This window comes from Solanum tuberosum, unplaced genomic scaffold (genome assembly GCF_000226075.1).
Source record: "Solanum tuberosum cultivar DM 1-3 516 R44 unplaced genomic scaffold, SolTub_3.0 scf00994, whole genome shotgun sequence".
Lineage (NCBI taxonomy): Eukaryota > Viridiplantae > Streptophyta > Magnoliopsida > Solanales > Solanaceae > Solanum > Solanum tuberosum.
Window position 1 is genome coordinate 24,059 of NW_006239924.1, and position 8,739 is coordinate 32,797.

An 8,739-nucleotide genomic window follows, 5' to 3' on the forward strand; every position below is an offset into this window, starting at 1 on the left:
AATGGAGGATATGATCTTAGCTTGCTTAGGCTTGTACACCCCTTCCCACTCTAATTTTTCCCTTACCAAAATTTCTAGAGTTACGGATTTAGTATTACAATTAAGTACGGCATAATAGGGGGACAACCAAGTCATACCTAAGATTATGTCAAAGTCAGTCATATCCAAAATCACCAAATCAGCCCAAGTCTGAAAACTCATAAACAAAATAGGACAAGGACGATAGACATGGGTAACTATGACTGACTCTTTAACTGGGGTAGAAACATGGATAGCGGCATAAAGTATATCACAAATCATATCAAACTCTGAGGCAAATCGCACATATAAATAAGAATAAGTAGAACCCAGATCAAATACATGTGATCACCGCGTTAGACGCCTCTACCTCATTCTTGCCCGAAAAGGCATAACACTGAGCCCTATCATCTTGACGAACCACTTGCCTACCTGTTTGCACATTACATATGCCTACATTACCATTTCCTCTACCTTTATGACCTTGCTGATTACCTTATTGCCCACCTTGTGGACGTCCTCTACCATTATTACCATTCCCCGCGGGTACCACTGCTCTAGATTGCTGCTGCGCGGAATCTAACACACATGGGTAGGGACAATCTCTTCTCATATGCCCAAGTTCACCACAGTTGTAACAAGTACGATCAAAAGATGGTCTACCGCCCGTCGAAGGCGTGACTCCCTGGCTATGCTGAAAATTATGAGATGGAGTTTTCGAGTAGCTACCTGCAGAGGCGGGCATAGCAGATTGAATTGGCTTGGCTGCAAGCGTTGGCCTTCCGGACCCTTTGGAATAAGAACCTTAAAAGTTACCCGAGTTCTTGACCCTTTTGCCCATGCCTTAGCTTGACCGTCTCGCCTCACCCCCTCTACTTTCTTAACAAAGTTTGTTACCTCATTAAAGCTCCTCTCTACAGAAGTCATATGAACAGATAATACTTGCAACTCAGAATTTAATCCCCTAATAAATAATTGGATTTTCTCTTCCTCAGTAGTCACCAATTCAGTAGCACATCTAGACAAAGCATGGAACTTGGCCTCATAAGCAGCCACAGTCATACCACCTTGCTCTAAAGCCATGAACTCATCCTTCTTGCGATCTCTCAAAGTCCTAGGCACATATTTCTCTAGAAACAGAGCATATAATTGGGTCCAAGTAAGTGAAGGTAAAGTTGAAGATCTATATTCCATATAAGCTTTCCACCACTGCTTAGCCTCACCTTGAAGTTGAAAGGACACAAACGCAACCCCATGCTGATGGACAATTCCTAACTTATGAAGCCTCTCGTAGCAATCTAAGATGAACTCATAAGCATCATCATTCTCATAACCAAGAAACACAGGAGACTTTAGCTTCAGAAACTTAGTCAACATTTCATGCTCATTACCAGTCATAACAAAACCCAACAAAAGACGGAAGAAAGCATCATTACCACCAGTCCCACCCACATTGGGCGCAGTGCTAGCAACATGAGGATTATTAGGAGCTTGAGTTGCTTGAGTAGAAGGAAGCACTCCAGGACCAACCAATCCCTTTAAGAACGACATGATCTGTTGAGCTAACACTGGATCCAAATGAGGAACACATGTAGTCCCAATATGCACCTCTTCCTCTTGTCCCACAACCTCAACATCTCCAACATCAACATTCTCTTCTTCAATCTCTTCATGATGCGTAAGAGGGTTCTCATTCATATGAGCTCCATTTCCAACAGGCCTTACTCTTTCATGACCTCTACCCCTAGATTTTCCTCTACCCCTGCCTCGACCGCGACCTCTAGCTGCAGATTTCTTAACCGGAGCATTGACGGAAGTTATGGGCCTGACACCGTTGAATCTAATATTAACCATCTGCGGATAGAAGAGTGAAGGAGGTTAGATACCAATTTGAATCGACAAATACCAATTTGAACCAAGTTATAGCACGAAGGAGACAAGAGAAAACAAAAAGATTTCCTAAAGTCCTATAGCCTCTAGAAGAACAGTAAAAGCGTCCCCGTACCGTTCCACGAGAATCTACTAGACTCGTTTTGGTACATCGAGATCAACGCACCAAGGCTTTGATACCAACTTTGTCACAACCCAGACCGTCGTGATTGACACCCACACTAACACTCCGGTGGGAGAACCATCGCTACAACCCAACCAAGCAACTAATCTAAAAATTAAGTCATTTAAGTTACAGAAGCAAGTTAAATGCTAAAGAAATAAATAAGGAGTTCCCATAAACTCCAACAAAAGTTTAACAAGAACTAAACAATGCGAAAGAAATAACCTAGAACCTGAAAGTCAATGTACCAAAACATCTAACGTTCAACAAGTCTAAACAAGAAGGGATGCAACCCCCAACTAATGTACTAATAACTAATAGAACATAGTCTAAGTCCGGAAATGGTGGACATAGACAAAAGAGAACCCATGGCAACCCAGAAGAATTGGCTCACCCTTGAATTCGAACGATCACTGATCTCCTAAGCGATGTCTGTCAGTAGCCGCTTGAAGATGCCATGTACTCAACAAAAATAAGAGCAAGTGTAGTATTAGTACACAATCACAGTGTACTGGTAGGATCACGCGACTATCCCACTAAGTGCAACATATATAAGTCATCACAACAATATAATCACATGCATATAACAAAGATATACAATATCATCAACATATACGAACAATGAACAACTTCACATTTCTCAAGATACATAATTATATCAAATCATTGGTCCTCTCATAGAACCCAAACCCAAACCCAAACAATTAGCATACCGAACGTGGTATCTGATCCCATAATTATACTGGAACGTGGCAACCGATCCCATAGTTATGCCGGAACATGGCAACCGATCCAAGTTAGTTATACCAGAACGTGGCAATCGATCCATTAAACACACCACAATCACAATCACAATCACACGTATATCCTCAAGATCATACAATTAAGTCATGATTTCATGGTAATCATCATTCATCTATCTCATTTACAACAAATGTGATCAATAATGCAACATTCATATACATACAAGTATGATAATGAATCAAGAACAAACATACATCACACAATCATAGAATCACAACCATCACCTACCTCGAAACAAGCTTGAAACCCTAAGAAACTTGATCCTTCCCTTTCCGAATTCGTTCCGCTTGTTCTTGGTCTACAAACAATCAATATAATACTGGAATCAATAACCAATCACTAATTACCCGAATTACTAATAATTCTATGAACCCTAGATCATACCCATGATCCCAATTATCCAATTTAGGGTTGTTTCCACCATAGATCTATAACAAAACCTTCCCCCCATCAATATTCACCCATTCTACTACATTCTACGGATTGAAAAATGTATTCGATGATTGAAAAGCTTACCTTTAGCCTCAAGAATGGTGAAAAACGAGTAGGAGTCGCCTGTGATTCGTTCTTTAGCTCTAAAAGTCGAAAAGTGCATAATAAGGTCGTTTAGGGGTTTATTAACGACCTTAAGTCGCGTCGAGCCCGCTACAACGGCCACCACCCCGCTATAGCGACCCCGCCAGAGAGACACCCATCCCACTAAAGCGGCTTGCGCGAAACCAATGAGTTATTTTAAAGAATTCCAAAATCCCCATTTCACAACACACCAACACACCTCTAACCAACGACACTCAAAAAATACCCTTTAGGCTAAGATCGATTCCGGGAGTTCTACTCGCCCGAATTCAATTCTGTAAAGTCGTATGGATTCCTTAACGAGTTATTTAACCACTCATGTAATCAAAATCATAAATAATTCACCTGATTGTTACCAAATTTCCCTACACCTCGATGACTTCGATTTCGTCCAAATCTAGACAAGGTTGGAAAAATCCAAATATTACGAAAAAGTTTTTCGGCCCCAAATTTTCCCCCCGTTGACATTTCTATAACAACGGAAACAGGTAGTTACACTAGCTAAAAAAAAATTTAAAAGGAATTTTACTTCGTGTATTTGTTCATCAAAATAATAATGGTCAATAAATTTATATATATATTTGTGTAGCTGATATAATTATTTTTAACCGAGCGATTGAATGTGTGAGTTGCCCTTTATAAAAAGGTAATCTAATCGTAGGGTTAGGATCTTCTCTATTCTATTTTCGAAGTTGACTCATTTTTATAAATTCCTTAAACATAATTTTTTATTATTTTTCTAGTCACAGTTAAATAATAGCAATTGTATTATTTAATATATTACTATATGCTGATGGACTGTCCTTTTTGCTTTCTCTCATGGAGTAATTATTAGCTGGCCTTGGTACTTGAAATCACAGACCTAATTTAATCTTAGAATAATGGGGATCTCTTTTCACACTTTGCTAAAAAAATTCCTAAATAATCTAATCCTTAAGCTTAAAGAATTGTATTAAAACTGATAAAATAGGAAGGGTCAGAGGAGAAAATGATTTGCATTGATTGGGTTGGTTTTAATATACTTATGTTAGTATTTAATTATTTTTATCCGATGTGTAGTATTTATATCAGAGTTTGATTAATTTGGATTTGTGTTGTATAGGGTCTTATTTTGAGGGAAACACTATTTATGTACGGATGATTTTTCTATATCCAGCCTCCAGGACTGGAATGCCAGGATCAGACCCTCGTGATTGGCACCCACACTAATTCTCCGGTGGGAGAACCATTACTACTAACCAACTAACCCCAAAACTAAACATTTAAAGATACGGAAGCAGGTTTAAATGCAGAAATAAAGTGGAGTTCCCATAAACTCCAAAAGTCTAACAATTCATTACTAAAACATTGCGGAAAACCCCCCTAGAATCTGAAAGTCAATGTGCCAAAACATCTAAAGTTCAACAAGTCTAAGGAAAATGGGTACAACCCAAACTAAACATACGAGTAAGTCTGACTAGAAAGTCTAAGTTTGAAAAGAGTGGACTAAAACATAGAGGACCCATGGCAGCCTGAAAGAACTGGTTCATCCTTGAATTCGATCTTGCTCACTGATCTCCTAAACGAGGTCTGTCTGTAGCCGCCTGAAGATGCCCCATACTCAACAAAGAAGGAGCAAGTGCAGTATTAGTACACAACCACAGTGTACTGGTAGTATCACGCAGCTATTCCAGTAAGTGAAACATGTATAAAAGCAGTCACAACATAGTAAACATGCATATACCGAACATATACAATATCAGTTATCATTTCAGGAGCAATGTACCATTCCACATTCTCAATAATACACATATATGACAAGTCAATGGTCCTCTCATGGAACCCATACCCAAGCTGTTAGTGTGTTAGATCATGATACCCGATCCAAGTTAGTGTGTCGGAACGTGACACCCGTTCCAATATGTATGTCGGTACGTGACATCTGATCCCAGTTAGTATGTCGGAACGTGACACCCAATCCATTAAACATGCCACAATCACAATCACAATGTACATTCTCATAATCATACAATCAAGTGTTGATTCATGGCTTACCATAGTTCATTCATACTCATTTGCATTAGGTGTGATCAATAGTCATTCACATACATACATGCATTACAATGAAACAATTACTAACATACATCACACAAACATGAAATCAAACCATCACCTACCTCGAAACCAAGCTTGAATCCTCTTAAGACACTTGAGTCTTCCCTTTTCGGATTCTTTTCACTTGATCTTGGTCTACAAACGCATAATTTCACACAAGGATCAATAATTAAGGTCTAATTTACCTGGATTATAACAAACCCAATAACCCAAGACCAAACCCATGATCTTAAGGTGCAACTAGGGCTTTTTTCCACCATCAACTTCAGGCCAAAACCCTCCCCCAATGATAAATACCCATAAATTTACCTTCTACGGATCAAAAAACAAATTCGGGGAGTAAAATTCTTACCTTTAGCACCAAAAGTCGTGGAAACTATCAAGAAATCGCCTGGGGTCGTCTCCTAACTCTTAAGAACGAAGTTTGCAGAATAATGACATTTTTGAGGTTTATTTCCGACAAAAGTCGTGTTTGTCCCTCTGTGGCGGGCCCTATCCCGCTACAGCGGCCCCACCCTAGCGGGATAATTTCCTCCCTGGTGGCTTGCACAGAAACAGTGAGTCGAAATTTGAGTTCCAAACTCCATTTCACAACACACTTTCAAAAACTACTCGTTCATGCTAAGATCAGTTTCAGGAGTTCTACTCGCCCAAATTCGATTCCGTAAAGTCGTACGGGTTCCTTAACACCTTAACTATCTACTCATGTGATCAAAATCATAATTAGATCTCTGATTCATTACTAGATTTCCTAGACCTCTCATGACTCCGATTTCGTCCAAATCTAGACTAGGCTAGGAATTTCCAAGTTACTACTCAAAAGTTTTCTGAACCCAATTCTTTCACCATTGGTTTTTCCCTAACGACGGAATCAGGTCGTTACATGGAATTATTGACCTCTGGTTAAGAAAAAAGTTATTTCATCCACTGCACCACATCTATTGGTGGTGTGTGTTAGTATTTTAAATGGAGAGCCACAAATGACATAATATAGAGATGTATTTTTTTAACTTGATTTCAGCTGATATTTATAATCTTCAATTTTGAGTTTGCACAAGTAGACGCTTAAATTATTTGTATAAAGTTGAAATGAGTTATACACGCGTCTTACGTGGTACTTCGCGTGAGATATACTCAAACTTATTAGTATATGACACGTAAGATAGTATATCTACCTTTTCAACTTTATACAAATTTCAGTACAATTAAAATTTAAAGGACATAAATATCAATTAAGATCAAGTTAAATAATATGTTTATGTACTATGCAGCTAAGAATAATACAAATAAACTTATCTTTTTGATCTATTTTAATTCACTTATAACTCATTTCACACTCATTAAAAATAATAATAAACGTAAAAATAGTTTATAAAGTTACTCTTTTTTAATGAAAGAAAATTGTTTGTTTACTCTTAATATAATACCATGCATTCTTTTTAATCATTAAAAAGATAATTTAAAATAATCACAAAAGTATAATAACTGAAAATAGTCTTGAAGTTCGATTCTAAAGTGACAATTATTTTAAATTAAAATGACAGCTAAGATATTACAAAGAGAGTAACACTTCTTCTGTTTTAGTTAATGTGTTATAACTTTAATTTCAAAAAATAATATTTTAATTAAAATGAAATTTGACCATTATCACATAAACTGAAATGAAAGAAATAATACACTCATATATAATAAGTACATATACTATTATACAATCAATATTAAAAAACAATACTAGTGATAATAATAATTTTACAGAAATATAAACAGCAAATTTTAAATCATGTAGGTGAAAAATATACCCAACATATACAACAAATCACGAGCAAAAACCCCGTGAGAGAATAGTCAAAAAAAAAAAAGACAGTTAATAAATAATTAATTATCATTAATATAATAAATTAATAAACAAAGAATGATTAGATTCCTTCTAATAAAAATTTCTCCAATAAGAAAACCTCGGATCGACACATCGTAGTGTGTAAATATTTTTTTGAAGTGTTATTAGTACTAATAAAAATGATTATATTTTTATATAACTGACAATGAAGAAAATCATATAACATTGTACATTAATGTACTTTAATCAATTATATTTATGTTATTTATTTTATTATGTGGGCTATCGAATTATGATTACTATATGCATTTAATCTAAAAAAAAAAAGTTATTATATGTTGACGGTGTAAGGAGATTAAATTTATGTAATTAATTATATTATATAAATTGAAATAAATGAAATAATATTTAATGAAGGACACAAGATTATACAATATATTCGGTCAGGCTAATTGTATAAAAGACTGATCAGATCCTAAAACAACAACTATTTTTTTCTTCTTTTTGTCTTTTTACAAAATGGGTGTAGCTTATAAAATGGAGAGTTTCTTCTTTAAAATAATAATTACAAAATGGGTGTAGCTAATTAATTGAAAACATTTATTATGTAATCTAAACTAAATTTAGTCTGGAAACAAAATCTTGAATCTAGCTGGTTTGATGGTGATGGATCTACATTAGAAATTTAATTTTCTTATTGAGAGCTTTATGAAGTTTCCATTTCTAATTAAACCTAATGCAATATAGCACAATCAACATTACAATATATATATTGTATTTAGTATAATATTTTAAATGAGCTCTGAGATGAATAAGGTGTACGCAATCTTACTTCTATCGTTATAAGATAGCAAGATTATTTCTGATAAATACACAATTCTAGAAAATTGTATCTCAGAATAAGTTTGAAATGCAATAGACTCCCTCTAGTCCAACATAAATGAAAGCACACCCATAAAAAAGATAGTAAAAGTAGAGATAATTACTATTTGAGATTTAAAAGTAGTTGAAAATTCCATTAAAAAAAGGTAATCTTGGAAAATGATGATTAATAGATTCTTAAACTTTACAACACTAACATATTTAGTGTAATTTCATAAATAGATCTGGCGAGAATAGAGTGTATGCATATTTTACCTTTATCAATGGAGATTATTTCCGAAAGACTCTCGACATATTCTTGAATTTTGAAAAAATTATTCATTTCGAATCATATAAAAAGGGACATTTTCAAAAATATATAGTCTAATTTAGTCATATTTTGCACTACACTCACATAGCCTATTTTTTTCTCAACAATGCTTATATAACATTATACACTTACTATGCATAATTATATAAATTTGTATAAATATAT